The following is a 15830-nucleotide window of genomic DNA, read 5'->3' as shown; positions in this document are numbered from 1 at the left end:
ATCTTATGTTTTGGAAATGTACATCCAGGTGTTGTTTTTTTTAATTTTTGGGGGGAGCTGCCCCCACCCCAAGAGAGTGGGGCCCTAAACTATAGTTTGTTTAGCTTATATGTAAATCCAGCACTGGTCCAGCCCTGGTCAAGATTCAGATCTGAAGAGATTGCTTTAAACCTCATGCCCAACCATCATCTTTTGACTGGCACCCGCTTATAAATCTCTCTCCATCCGATCATCAACGTTATGATTCCTTTCTGTCCTTACTAAGGAGAAGATGAGCTGGTCTTGATTACACCTGACTTTCATGCAGTTTCCAGTGAGCAATGTTGCAACATCCCGTTACCTAAATGGTAAAGGTAAAGGTAAAGGGACCCATGACCATTAGGTCCAGTTGTGGTCGACTCTGGGGTTGTGGCGCTCATCTCGCTTTACTGGCTGAGGGAGCCGGCGTACAGCTTCCGGGTCATGTGGCCAGCATGACTAAGCTGCTTCTGGCAAACCAGAGCAGCGCACGGAAACACCGTTTACCTTCCCACCGGAGCGGTACCTATTTATCTACTTGCACTGGTGTGCTTTCGAACTGCTAGGTTGGCAGGAGCAGGGACCGAGCAACGGGAGCTCACCCCGTCACGGGGATTCGAACCGCCGACCTTCTGATCAGCAAGTCCTAGGCTCTGTGGTTTAACCCACAGCGCCACCTGTGTCCCCACCTAAATGGACACAGGTGCTAATATGAGGCTTCGGGCAATAAATAACTTCTGGATTTTTTTCTGTAAATACCTAACCGGTAAGATGCCCTTCATAAGCTGTAAGGCTGAGCCACAAATTCTCACTTCAGAACATTCAGCTCAACAGTTGAACGCTCAACAGCTCAACACTTGTGGACATTCAGGGAGGTGAAAAACTGGATTGGGAGAGAGAGATTTTGGAGGGGTTGTTTGAAAAGTTTTTGGGGTGGGCTTACTGGTTAGCAGTTCAGGAATTAACAGTTCCATTCTGCTTTCTTTTTCACATTTTTGGAAGCTATAGCAGTGATAGAGCTACTCTCAGAAGTTGTTTGTTTGTCCATAATCCCATAATATTATGCCATGATGTAACACCTTTCCAGTGGCATTGTGATGATGCTCATGGTGTCAGCTGCCAACTTATCCCACAATGCCCCTGTAATGAATACCCTAAGAACTCGCCACAGACCACACCCAGCAAAAAAGGATTGTTGTCGAGGAAAAAATATGTATAAAAGGAGAATTCCCTGGTTGTCAAGATCCATGTTTGGGGCAAGTACTCTTTAATGAGAAAACTCCAGCAGAGATTTAAAATCATAAAAATATGCAGCAATGTGAAGTGTGGAAATAAAGACTGTTAGACCTTTAAAATATACCCTTCTAAGTTCCTTCCAAAGTTCCCCTCTTCCCCTATAATAGAAAAAAACTTTACGTGTGGTAAGTTAAGAATTGGTTTACTTACAAACTGTTCAAAGGTCAGGTTCGTGTGCATTTCCATACATCATTCAGAAAGCACAGGCAGTAAAACTTGGCACAGTTATAGCGATGAAAGTTGCTAAATTATGGGCATAGGAATTATTGGTATAGTGGTTTGTAAGAGCCATGCAGCTCACGTGCTGAGCTGCTCTGATGGACTGGATAGGGAAGAAAGACTTGATTGAGCTAAGCCTGGCAGGACAGCTTACTCTATGGTCTTAACCCCTTCATGCATTAATAGCATGTTGCTTATTCAAGATTGGTTATCCCACAAAAAGCACCAGTCTGGAGGGGGCCCAAGTGTGTCTGCCGATTCAAGTGTTGCGTTCACATGCCTTAGCCTTACACACAAATGGGCTGGTGTTCTTGGGAAGTGCATGTAGACTCCCTAAGGCACATGTAGGACACAGGAAAGCAGCATTCTCATGGACCATCTCACATCTATTTTGGCTCTCGGGCAATTCCACGTGCCGCTTTTCATGAAGCAAAAGGAAATGACCTCATGTAGCATTCTGAGTCTCCACCATTCATGACCAGCAGGAACTTCAGCTTGTCGTGGTTTTCTACTTGAACTGAAAGACCCACATAAGGTGCCCAGTCTGGAAGTTTGCCTTCCTGCTATCAGCATGGAACATTCATCACTCTGGGAATACGGGCACCTGTGCCCCACACCTGCAACGATTCTACTCTCAAAAAAATGACCCCGTTGCAAATGTCAACACCGAACACACACCAAATACTCGCCGAATATTTGTTATCAGCCCAGGCACCTTCAGAGCAGCTGTTGAACATCTGGCTGACAAGCAGCTGTTAAATTTAGCCTTGACACACATCAGTACCAGGGTATTTGGTCAAAAGGCACATCAATCCAACATATTGCTGAAGCTAAGCAGACCTGGGTCTGGAAAGGACCTGGATGGGTGACCACCAAGGAATCACACATAGGCTGCCGTGGGTTCCATGATGGAAGAAAGATGTAGTATTTCATGGAAGAAAATAAATTAATAAATACATTTGTGGAAGAGCTTCCAAGATTTTGTTGTTGTTTAGTCATTTAGTCGTGTCCGACTCTTCGTGACCCCATGGGCCAGAGCACGCCAGGCACTCCTGTCTTCCACTGCCTCCCGCAGTTTGGTCAAACTTATGCTGGTAGCTTCGAGAACACTGTCCAACCATCTCGTCCTCTGTCATCCCCTTCTCCTTGTGCCCTCCATCTTTCCCAACATCAGGGTCTTTTCCAGGGAGTCTTCTCATCCCATGAGGTGGCCAAAGTATTGGAGCCTCAGCTTCAGAATCTGTCCTTCCAGTGAGCACTCAGGGCTGATTTCCTCCAGAATGGATAGGTTTGATCTTCTTGCAGTCCATGGGACTCTCAAGAGTCTCCTCCAGCACCATCATTCAAAAGCATTAATTCTTTGGCGATCAGCCTTCTCTATGGTCCAGCTCTCACTTCCATACATCACTACTGGAAAACCATAGCTTTAACTGTACGGAACTTTGTTGGCAAAGTGATGTCTCTACTTTTTAAGATGCTGTCTAGGTTTGTCATTGCTTTTCTCCCAAGAAATTTCGTGACTGCTGTCTTTTAATTTCGTGACTGCTGTCACCATCTGCAGTGATCATGGAACCCAAGAAATGGGAGTGCCTGATCACCTCATCTGTGTCCTGAGAAATCTCTATGTGGGACAAGAAGCTTCCAAGATAGAGGGTGCAAATTCCTGGCATGGTTGGAACCAAGTTATGACCAAATGATGCTTAAGAAACTCTGGGTTCTTTCTAGTGAAGTGGTCCCATTCCGGCAGAGCCTTCCACTTGCCCTTTTCTCACCCTGTGCATCTCTCAAAACTGTTCTGGGTTTCCCCCCAACCCTGAGGCAGGGAGAAGAGAAAAGGCAAGTAGGAGGCACGACAGACGTTTATAAAATTAAGGGTGGCATGGAGAAAGTGGAAACAGAGAAGAACACTAGAACTTGTGGACGTCTGATGCAGAAGATTCAGAAGGGACAAAAGGAAGTACTTTTTCATGTAGCACAGAGTTAAACTGTGGAACTCACTGCCACTGGAGGCAGTGATGCTGCTGATTGGGATGGTTTAAAAAGAGGATTGTACAAATTCATGTTGTTGCTGCTGGTGTCCATCTGTCTCCAAGAGTAAAGTCAAACCATTGGGAAGTTACAGCACCTGCTGTGGCAGTAGAGACGAATACAGGAGAGACATGTTTCATTGCAGGTGAGGCCAATGAAGGCTTCCAGTTTTGCTGCTACAGCTGTACCATGGCATTTCTTCCCTCATGTAGCCATGAGAGAAATTCATGTAGGAGAAGGCTATTAATGGCTACCAGCCACGATGGCTATGCCTCCACGGTTAGATGCAAAAATGCTTCTGCAAATCACTTGCTGGAAACCACAGAAGGGAAGAATCATAGAGTTTGAAGGGACTGCGGGAGACATCTAGTCCAACACCCTGAATTGCAGGAATCTTTTGTGGCCTCGAACCCACATCCATGAGATTAAGAGTCACATGCTCTACCAACTGAGCTATCCCAAGACTTCCCTCGTAACATAATAATAACGATAATAAATTTTTATTTATACCCCGCCCTTCCCGGTTCAAAAACTGGGCTCAGGGCGGCTTACAACAAATTTAAAACTCTTTAAAACTCTTAATTATAAAAGCAGCATAAAATACAATATAAAAACATGAATAACAATAAAAATAAAAAATCAATTAGATGATCCCCAGGGCTAGCTGGCTGAATTGGTCCTACTTGGGCCAGCGAGGAGGCCAGGGGAGAATTAGCTGTGGGGTCTCAGAGCAGGTGATCTTCATAGAAGGGGAGGGGGAGGGAAGAGAAGGGAAATAAAAGATCAGGCTGGATTCAAATTAAAGGCCAGGCGGAATAGCTCTGTCTTACAGGCCCAGCGGAAGGAAGTTAAATCCTGAAAGGCCCTAGTCTCGGGGGACAGAGCATTCCACCAGGTCGGAGCCATCACTGAAAAGGCCCTGGCCCTGGCGGAGGATAGTCTGACTTCCTTAGGGCCTGGGACCTCTAAACTATGGTTATTCATGGACCTTAAGGTCCTCTGTGGGGCATACCAGGAGGGGCGGTAACGTAACATGAGTACTCATGCGCTCGGGTCCTGCTTACAGGTTGCACACAGACATTTGGGCCGCGTAGCGAGTTCCCGTTCCCCCCCCCCCCACCAGTGGAAATAAAGACACATGACACAATAATTAAGGTTAATGAGCTAAATAAGGCCACAACTTTACTTGTTACAGGTGATGAGCGGTATTGGCTTAGGCATTGGTCCTAACCGACTATATCCGGCTTCAGCCCGTCCGCTTGAAATCCGGGAAGAGTTAACCACCAGTAGGGGGAGTCCTGCTGATGCACATCATCTAGGAGCTCCCCCGGGGTCACCAGTAGGGGGTGTGCCTTAGGCCCTCACCTCCATAGGCTTCGGACAGGGCCAAGCCCCCCAGAATCCTTTATCGGACTACCCTTCAATATGCGGGGGAAGTGATGGCGCTTCCTCCCCTCTTCCAACTACAGAACAATACCAATGCCTAACCTCCAATACCAAGAAAGTTGTGAGGATTTGCTACGAGGTAGGCGAAAACCAAGTGGCTGGTGCCAATTTGCCAAGTGGAAAAATTCCTACCAGGCCCCTCAACGGCGACCAACCAAGGTCCATAGCAAGCTCAAGGAACGAAAACCTTAAAGGGCGGGACGGTGGGAAACAAGAACAGCTGATAGGCAGGAAAAGAGGGAGATTCCCTAGCCACGCCTGCGTTAAATAGGGCAGGCCACGCCCCCAGAGCCAGCCAGGGGGTGACACGGCCAGGGATTCCCCCGATCGTGCGGGAGCTGGGCTCCAGCCTCCGTGGGGCTGTGACGCCCGCAATCCCACCTCCTCTGCAGGGTGGAAGTGGCTTTGTGAGAGCAGGATGCTAGACTAAATGGACCATTGGCGTGATCCAGCAAGCTCTTCTCGTGATCTTAAGAGAAGGAGAAGTTCCATTGCACATGCCAAAGTCCTTGCGCAGACACAACTTTCCAATAAATTCTTTGCTGAATTCTGATATGCTTTGGACAGAATCAAGGAGAGTAATCTCCTCATCTCATCCTCCGTGTGCTCAGTGCTATCCCTTCTCCCTTTCTCTTTGCAGTCTAAGCCCCATTTGTCGCACAAACGTGGCCCAAACGTCTTTCCATTGGGACGTAGCAGCCCTAGGAATTGATCTCTCTCTCTCTCTCTCTCTCTCTCTCTCTCTCTCTCTTCCCCACCCCCACCCCTCCTCTTCCCCAGCAGCCGCCCTGTCCCCAAACCGCCACGCAAACCACAGGATGTGGATCGATATACCTTCAATTGGAATAATTGTTTTCCTTTGTAAGGCCTCCCTTCCTCCTAGCCCTGAATGGAGAACTGTGTGATTGACCTCCAGAAAAACAGCAGATGTGACTAAAGCCGAGCGCCTCTGGCCTAATCACTCAAAAGCTTGGACCTTGGAAAATAACCGGGGAGAATACTCTGAGCAAGTGCTGGGGAGCTGTGGGAAAGAAACAGCAGGACGAGCTTTCAAAGAGCAACTCTTTCCGATAAGATGCGCGCACACACAAAAAAGCCTTCAGACTTCCCAAAATTGGCTGTTCTCTTTTATATTATTGCATGCGCATGCAATATATAATAATAATTCCTCAGCCACTCTGGGCGGCTCCCAATCAAGTATTAAAAACAGTACAGCGTTAAATATTAAAAACTTCCCTGAACAGGGCTGCCTTCAGATGTCTTTTAAAGATAGGATAGCTACTTATTTCCTTCACATCTGAAGGGCGTTCCACAGGGTGGGCGCCACTACCGAGAAGGCCCTCTGTCTGGTTCCCGGTAACCTTACTTCTCGCAATGAAGTCAGCAGTCAGCAGCAACACTTTGAATTGTGCTCGGAAACGTACTGGGAGCCTCAGAACCGGTGTCATGTGTTCCCGGCGGCTGCTCCCAGTCACCAGTCTAGCTGCCGCATTCTGGATTAGTTGTAGTTTCCACTACAACTAATCCAACTTTTGGGTGTAGAGACAGAGTAGTAGTCGTTTTGCAGACAACCTACACATGCAAAAGTCGAAGGGGGAGCCTGCAAAGCACATGGCATTGCAATAATAATAATAATAATAATAATAATAATAATAATAATAATTTATTATTTATACCACGCCCATCTGGCAGAGTCTCCCCAGCCACTCTGGGCAGCTTCCAACAAAAAATTAAAATACTGTAATACATCAAACATTAAAAGCTTCCCTAAACAGGGCTGCCTTCAGATGTATTCTAAAAGTCTGGTAGCTGTTGTTCTCTTGGACATCTTGTGGGAGGGCATTCCACAGGGCGGGTGCCACTACCGAGAAGGCCCTCTGCCTGGTTCCCTGTAACTTGGCTTCTCGCAGGGAGGGAACCGCTAGAAGGCCCTCGGCGCTGGACCTCAGTGTCTGGGTAGAATGATGGGGGTGGAGACGCTCCTTCAGGTATACTGGACTGAGGCTGTTTAGGGCTTTAAAGGTCAGCACCAACACTTTGAATTGTGCTCGGAAACGGACTGGGAGCCAATGTAGGTCTTTCAGGACCAGTGTGATATGGTCTCAGCGGCCACTCCCAGTCACCAGTCTAGCTGCCACATTCTGGATTAGTTGCAGTTTCCGGGTCACCTTCAAAGGTAGCCCCACGTAGAGCGCGTTGCAGTAGTCCAAGCGGGAGATAACTAGAGCATGCACCACTCTGGTGAGATAGTAAAAAAACCGAAAAGGCCTACCTGGAGATGCCGGCATAGAACATGGGACCTTGCGCATGTAAAACAGATGTTTTACCACTGAGCTACAGCCCTTCACCCACCAAAACATAGCAATATATGTAGCTGACTTATACTGAATCAGGCAATTGGTCCATTTAGCTCAGTATGGTTTGCAATGCCTGGTGGCAGCTCTACAAGTTTTTCAGAGTAATTCTTGCCTCGTTTTGGGGTTCTTCCTTAAGATTCTTCACGGGTTTGGGATGAGATGGACTTGCCAATCTTGCCAATAGTGTGCAAGGGACATCGACTAAGTCCATACAATTTTGCCCATCCCTAGTTGTACACCTCCTGCCAACCTAGCAGTTCGAAAGCACGTCAAAGTGCAAGTAGATAAATAGGTACTGCTCCGGCGGGAAGGTAAACGGCGTTTCCGTGCGCTGCTCTGGTTCGCCAGAAGTGGCTTAGTCATGCGGGCCACATGACCCAGAAGCTGTACGCCCGCTCCCTTGGCCAATAAAGCGAGATGAGATGCCGCAACCCCAGAGTCAGTCACAACTGGACCTAATGGTCAGGGGTCCCTTTACCTTTACCTTTAGTTGTACACCAGCCTTCTAGAGCCATGGAAAAGATGCCTGTGCGACAATCCTTCAAATATTTGAAGACTACTGTCACATTACGTTCTTCACCTTCTCTTCCCCAGGTGAAATATACCTAGCTCTTTCTTTTCTTTCCCCCCCATAATATTCTTTATTGATTTTCATTTACATCCTCCACATACACATATTGCATTACATTTTACATTTATATTTGCTCCTAAGAGCTGACTTCCTTCCTTCCTTCTTCTGGCTTTTTATATCACATCTAAATTTTTTGCATTGTCTTCATCCGTTTTGCATATTATTGTTCTTCTTTCGTATTTGTCCATAGAGTGTCTATAGCCAAATAAATCTTCCTGTATATACAATTCTTATTGTCTGTCTGTATTCATTCACAACTACCATTGGTTAGTGTCAGAGCTGCTTCCAGATCCTAGCTCACAGAGGATCACGCTACCCAGCGATCATTAAATAAAAGTCTTTATTGAGTTACAGTTTCCATTCTCAAGCTGCTGCGTGCAACTCTACGTCTCATGGTTAGATCGGCGAAGCTCCATCTGAGTCTCCGCCCCTTGTACACCAACTTAATATCCTAGCCTTGCTCCACCTTTTCCGCCTGACTGTTCTTCTCTGGGTCCCTCTGCCCCCCGGGGTCTCTTCCCTCCGGGATTCCTCCGACGCTGACGCTGACCCCCCTGACTCTTCTCCCTCCTTTCGGCGGGCTTTAGGACCTGGCTCCCTTTCCGGGCTGCCTACTGCGCCACCTTCCTGTGCATTTGAACTTGGCTCGCGCGCCCAACCTTCCACCTTCCGTCTGACCGTTTCTTCGCTCCCCGATGGAGGTGTGGCCACTCCTGACTCGTGCCCTCCCCCCTGTTGTGAGCTGCCAGCGCTTGATCCCTGGCGCCCTTCCTCTTCCCTGCTCTCTGGCGGTGACGCTGGTCCCGATTTCCAACTGCTCCCCTCTGAGTCCCCTCTGGCTCTATCTTCCTGGGGTGTCCCCCTAGGCTCCCCCCTTGCCCTGGCCACTGGTGCTCCTTTCTGTGAATCTTCTGATTCACTGGAAAGACTCGGAGATCTCGGGTCGTCGTCATCACTCATCTTTTCTTCTGCCTCCTCCCCCTCGCTCTCTGTTTCCTCCCTTGCCCTTGCCTCTGCTCCTGAACCCCTGACAGTTAGATTAATCGCATTATACATTTTACTTTTTGTTATTTTCTTTATCCAGAATTTTTCTTTCTATTTCACATTATGAGGTTTATTCCAGTTCTACTGGTTTCACTATTTCACCTTATCCTTCCTATACATGACATAAATTTTCCCCATTCTTTTTGAAATGTTTCATCGCCCTGTTGTCGAATTTTCCCCGTTAATCTAGCTATTTCTGTGTATTCCATTACCTTCTGTCGCCATTCTTTTACTGTTGGTAATTGCTCTTGTTTCCAAACCTGGGCAGGTTTAGCCCATACCTAGCTCTTTCAATCGTTCCTCTTACCATCTTAGCATCCTAGTTACCTCCCTGTAAACCCAGTAGGTCAATAGTCTTAAAATGTGGAGCCCAGAATGGGGGACATTAAGCCAACTGTGGTCTCACCACCTCAGAACAGAAATAATTGTTACTCCCTGTGAGCTGGACTCTGCCAGTATAGTGTAGAATTAAGCATCCAGATCAAGTAAAAATAAACAGGTTCATTACCCCACACACGCAATAGCAGGACACAAACGCGATAAATGAATTTTTTAAAAATATAATAAATATTGCACCAAATTCTCTTTCTCTCCGTGTTTATCAATACGTCTACTGACTGGAAATGGATTCCTCTTCCAGCTTATTTGCGCAAAAAAAGAGAGACAGAAATACTTCAGTTTGCTTTTATCAAAAGAATATGTGTTCAGCACGCGACGGACACTAGACCTAACCCTTGGGTTTTCGGTCTTTTATGTCTAGCAATTAACAGCCAAACACCTTGTCATAAACATTTTAAAAGGTCAAAGAGATTGCAACAGTTTGGCTAAAGAGATAAATGGTCAAATAAAACATCAAATTGTTAATTCCCAGGTGACAAAAAGCGACGTAGACCCGATCAATAAGGAGGCCCAAAGCATTCTGGGGAAGAGGGAAGGGTCAGCCTTGAAGTGTTAATAACTTGTTCACATTATTTTCCTCCAGTTTATCATGTGACATAGCAGGTCGCCAAGCCGTTTTAGCAGCAAGTCAGTATTAGCAGTCAAGCAAGCAAGCAAGGGAGGATTTAGAGAAATTGCTAACGTTTAAAAGGAGGGGGAAAGGACAGGTAAGTCACTATCCTTGCTAAATCTGCATTGTTAGCCAAGCCGGGCAAATGTTTCTCAACGTTTCCTTTGCATCTTGAGTCACGTGCTTTATGCTTTCATCAAAGATTGGAAAATCTCCCCCTTTCCCCCCCTCAAACCGTAATTTTAATTGCAAGACAGATTTTCGTTGTCGGTGTCTTTGTGCACATACTGAAAAAACAAAAGGCACCCTGTGCCTTTTTTAGCAAAGGTTCTTCAGTCATCGGACTCATTAGTTCATTAAGGTAAAACTTGTGCCATAAAAATTAGAGGGTTACAGTTATTTTTGTGTGCAATATACGTTTGTGGGGGGATGTATCTATAGTCAGAGAGAGAGCGAGATGTTTTTATATATCTTACTGACATCAACTTTACAGTGGTACCTTGGGTTAAGAACTTAATTTGTTCTGGAGGTCCGTTCTTAACCTGAAACCGTTCTTAACCTGAAGCACCACTTTAGCTAATGGGGCCTCCCGCTGCCGCACGATTTCTGTTCTCATCCTGAAGTTCTTAACCCGAGGTACTATTTCTGGGTTAGAGCAGTCTGTAACCTGAAGCGTCTGTAACCTGAAGCGTTTGTAACCCGAGGTACCACTGTATTGCCGATTAGCTCCGCATAAATTCCAAATGCCAAATTCTTTCCAAATAATATTGACAGCATTGTTTTGAACTCTGCTGGAAATAACCATCTAGGCCAAAGCCCATACTATAAATGCCATATTTTAAATATCCCTAGTTATAGTTTTGGATGTTTGTATGTGATGCCAATAAAAGGTTTGATGATGATGATGATAGTTATCATTGATGGCCAACAATTTCCAGCAGCTGTCCCTGGAAAATCTCGATCCATGTTCCGTCTCTGATTTGGCTTTTTCTGGGAGGACCAAAGCCGAGTGGTAGAGCTGATCCCTTGCATGCAAGAATGTCTCTGGTCCAGTCCCATTCGAACTCCTGTTAAAGAAAAGGATGTGGGGCATAGCTGTCAACCGTCCCTTATTTGGCGGGAAACTCCCTTATCCCAGCGCCGTGTCCCACTGCTGTCCCTTTTTGATGATGTCCCTTAAATTTCCCGGGTTTCATGCTCGCCCGGCTCAGGAGGGAAGCAGCGGCTCGGGGTCCTCCAATGCGAGAGAGTGTGCGCACAAGCTGCTGCGTCTCTCCCTTTTCCCCCTCGGGCACATCGTGAGGAGACAGGTGGTGGCGGGCGGGCGGGCGGGCAGACAGCCCCTCTCTTGCGAGACGTCCGCCGTGCTGCCAGGGGAAGCCGGAGGCTTAGGATCATCTAGTCCAACCCCCTGCAAAGCACAGTCAGTCTCAGCAAAAGCAGCATGGCTGCATCAGTGGCAGATTTATGTATAAGCTAAGCAAAATCCCTTATTTTGGCTGCTGGTCCCTTCTTTTCAAGGCTGCTGCTCCCTTATTTTCAAATCTGTAAGTTGACAGCTATGATGTGGGGAGACCCTGTGGCTTTCCAAATGTTGCTCGACTACAATGCCCATCACCGCTGACCGTTGGCCAGGCTGCCTAGGGCTGATGGGAGCTGGAGTTCAGTAACATCTGGAAGGCCACAGATCCTTGAGTAAAAAAAGGATGTTGCATCCGGTGGCAATGGGAACTGCTTCACTGCCTAAGACCCTGGAAAGATGTTGCCAGTCAGAGCTCGCCGTGATGATCTGAATGGACAAATAGCCAGGCTCAGTGTAAGGCAGATTCCTATCGTGGGAAATGTTAGGAACCAATTTTTTATTTCTAACACTATGCTTGCAATGCCTTTGTCAACTATTACCAGTGTGTGCTAGCATGTGCATTTAGAGTTAAAATCTGAGTAGGTAGCCAGTAGAGATGCTCAAGATTTGGCGCACATGTTTAATAATAATAATAATAATAATAATAATTTTTAAAAAATAATTTTTATTCATTTTTAAACATATTAATTGTCATACATACCACACAATTTCACATCTTATACCATCTTTTTGGACTTCCATCAGCACCTCTGATGACCCCCCCATTTTTATCATTTCTTCTGCATTTCTTAAATTCATATTGCCTTTCATTATCTTAACTAGTATCTCCCTTTTTATCCAATTATGCAATAATTCAAATTATTCACCTCACAAAGCTTCTTGCAAACCTACAAATGTAATCTGGTCATCACAATTACTTTTGAAATAGTCCATAAGTTTACACCAATCTTCTGTGAATCTCTGGTCCCGCTGGTTTCGAATTCTTCCCGTTAGCTTGTCTAATTCTGCATAGTCCAACAATTTCATCCTCCAGTCTTCTTTCATCAGTAATTCTTCTTGCTTCCATTTTTGTGCCAATAATATTCTTGCTGCCGTCATTGCATATAAAAACAGCTTACAGACCTTTCTGTTTATATCATCTCCTACAATGCCCAGTAAAAATGCTTCTGGTTTCTTAATAAATGTATATTTCAACATTTTCTTCATCTCATTAAATATCATTTCCCAGAAGTTTTTCACCTTTTTACATTTCCACCACATATGATAAAATGTTCCTTCTTTTTCTTTACATTTCCAACATTTGTTGCTTACTTTATACATTTTAGCCAAATAATAATAATAATTTTTTATTATTTATATCCTGCCCATCTGGCTGGGTTTCCCCAGCTACTCTGGGCTGCTGCCAGAAAAATATTAAAATACAATAATTCATCAAATATTAAAAGCTTCCCTAAGTGAACCAACCTAATTTGTGTTTCCTGGGTAGTTAATACAAATTTCCGTTTCCCCACATCTAGAATTTTGCAGTACAATTCTTTACTTAAAATATATTTTTTTAAAGTAGCAAAATGCATATTTCAGGCTCAAATGTTTACAGAAATGCGTGTTTTTCGGGAAAGCGAGAGGGGGTAAAATCTGTGCTTGCAGAAAAATGCGTTTAAAAACCGGGCGGCATTTTGTGAACTTTTTAAACCAAAGCCACAGACCGATGCAGAAATAGGATAGAAAGGATTTCTGAATGAACGCTTGTGAAACTGGCACTAAGTGAAACTTAGTGGGCAGTTGTATTTTGGCATGCAGACATTTATCTCCCACCCATATCTAAAAATACAGAAGCACACTTATGGAGTAGCAGCTCTCGGATTCCCTTCCATCTCCAATAAGTAGATGGCCCACTCTATTATTATCCTCACGTATTTATTTATTTTATAAAATTATTTATATACCACTCTCTCATAAAATATCAGGGCAGTGACATCGTTTAGAAAACCATTAAAAGCAATATAAATCATTTAATTGACCGACTACCCAAGGACATTAATTTTAAACATCGCCATGGACCGTTGCCAGCATAAAGAAGTCTTCAAGAGACCCCTGAAAGTGAAAACAAAACAAAAAAACAAGTACGCTTGCCAAATAATAATAGTATTACTTTTTATTAAATTCAATGCACGAGCTACGGAAAACTCCTGGAGCAGCTCACAGCAATAACAAAAATAAAATACACTGAAACTTCACCAAGAAAAAAAATCAATTGCATAAACTCCCATCGAGCAAAATGACGTGCATCGACTGCATGAATTCTACACAAATTCCCTGGAAGAGTAAAAAAGTTTTCATCTGGTGCTGGAAAAAATGTCGCTGTTGGCGTCTGGCAAGCTCCCTTGGGTGCAAGTCAGGGGCTACCACTGAAAAGGCCCGTCTTCTCACTGCCACCCTCCTGACATCTCATGGAGGTGAGACCCAAAGAAGGGCCTTGCATGATGATGACCGTAAGGTTCTGGATAGCCTTGTATGAGGAAAAGGCGTCCACAAGGTTTTCAGAGTCTTGAGCTTTATGGGTCAAAAACAGATCTTTGGCTTGGGCTGTACACAGGCAGCAAAATGTAACTGTGGGGTGTTGAAATAGTAGATTTGACTAGATCAAAATGGAGGTGAAGTGGTTTTTTCAGGCTCCCCCTGTGTTATTTTTTTTTAAAAAATCCTGCTAACAAGTAAAGAAAATCCAAGCGCAACGGGCAAAACATTGACTAGAATACTCTTCCCTGATGTGCTACCTTTCTATGTGCAGGGAATTTTTACATAGGGCAGCATTCAAAAGTGATATTCCCTCCCCCGCCCTGCAGCTTGACGTGGTACAGTCCATTATACGTACATCATGTGCTGTTGTGCCGTAACAAATGTAACCCGATTCATTCATGATTTTTGACGTCTTTTAATATATTCTATCAGTGGACTCAGTTCGCTGAGGACTGGTCCTTGTGTAGCCCAAACAGTGCTCTCCGGCGTCCGTACAGGAGGAGGCGGTCTTAGCGGGTTTGGAGGAACCCAAAGTTTTGCAGAAATGCATTTTAAAACTTTTTAAAAACAACCCTAAAGAGAAATAGAGTTTGTTTTTTTGTTTAGTGGAATAATGAAGTACAAGTTCTCGGAAATCCATATACAGAAAAGTCTGCTTTATCAAGCAGGATTTGCCCCTCTCAGTGGCGTAGCGTGGGTTGTCAGCACCCGGGGCAAGGCAAGTAATTTGCGCCCCCTAACCCGGGGCAAGGCAAGTAATTTGCGCCCCCTAACCTGCCGCCGCTGCCAGCTTCTTCTTGCTGCTGCCTGGTCTGGTCTGGTGTGGTTCTCTCCCGCGCTCAGCGCTGCGCTGGGCGGCCGCTGCACTGTCCCTCCCCCAGATAGTCCCTCGCTCTCTCTCCGCACCGCACGCCTGGCACCCACCCCCTCCACAGTGGGCGGCGACCCAGCGGCTCGGATCGGATTCGCACAGCCAGCACTGCAGTGAGAGAGTGAGTGAGCCAGGTAGGGGCAGAGAGCTGCGAGTGCGAGCGCGCCCCCCCCCAGATGTTGAGCCCGGTGCGGCCGGCCCCCCTGCACCCCCCACGCTACGCCACTGGCCCCTCTTTCCCCCCTCCTGAAATTGGCTGGGGGGGGGTCGGGAGGAGCCCAGAACAGTTTTTAATGTCTGATGCTGTATTGTTTTTAATATTCAGTTGGAAGCTGCCCAGAGTGGCTGGGGAAACCCAGCCAGATATGCGTGGTATAAGTAATAAATTATTATTATTATTATTATTATTATTATTATTATTATTAGGAGAAGGAAGGAATTGTTCTCCTTGGCAAACCAAAATACTCACCCTGATGGATGGATTGATCACCTTAGCATGATGTTGAATTCCTGCTATATTTTCCTATTTGGATTACAAACAACTTGTTGTTGTTGTTGTTGTTGTTAATTAAATTGAAAGATGAATTGAAGGTCTCAGGGTGGTTCACAAGAAAGGATAACCTCACACAAACACTAATAATTGATGGTTGGCTTATATTAAAAATATTTTAACACATGATTTATTTTTAACTACTTTATGCAAGCTATACAAATAAGTAATGTAAAAAGAAGAAGCTGCTGCCTAAAATACTGTGGGTGGAATTGCAGCAACTGGTCTTTAGACGCATTACTGCCTCCAACTGTGGAAGCAGAACAGAGTCATCCTGGCTAGTAGCTTTCTCCTCCATGAATTTGCCTAATAATAATAATAATTTATTATTTATACCCCACCCATCTGGCTGGGTTTCCCCAACCACTCTGGGCGTCTTCCGACCGAACATTCAAAACAATACAGCGTCAGACATTAAAAACTTCCCTAAACAGTTGTCTTTTAAAAGTAAAATAGTTTTAATTGCCTAAAGTCTTTA

The 15830-nt window shown here is 45.3% G+C and overlaps 1 long non-coding RNA gene across 2 annotated transcripts in view; it reads left to right on the top strand.

The window, feature by feature from the left end:
• Positions 1–15830, top strand: part of LOC308474753 — an 86109-nt gene that overhangs the window by 15341 nt on the left and 54938 nt on the right. Inside the window, exon 1 of one of the 2 annotated variants that reach the window (XR_013984928.1) lies at positions 10044–10145. The exons of the other annotated variant lie outside the window; for it this stretch is intronic. This is a non-coding gene — a long non-coding RNA (uncharacterized lncRNA). Of the gene's footprint in view, positions 1–10043; positions 10146–15830 lie in introns of those variants that run through there. 2 annotated transcript variants of the gene reach the window in all.

Source organism: Podarcis pityusensis (assembly GCF_964106645.2).
Source record: "Podarcis pityusensis genome assembly, chromosome: 3".
NCBI lineage: Eukaryota > Metazoa > Chordata > Lepidosauria > Squamata > Lacertidae > Podarcis > Podarcis pityusensis.
Note: the sequence above shows the minus strand (reverse complement) of the source record. Positions and strands in the feature narration are given on the sequence as shown.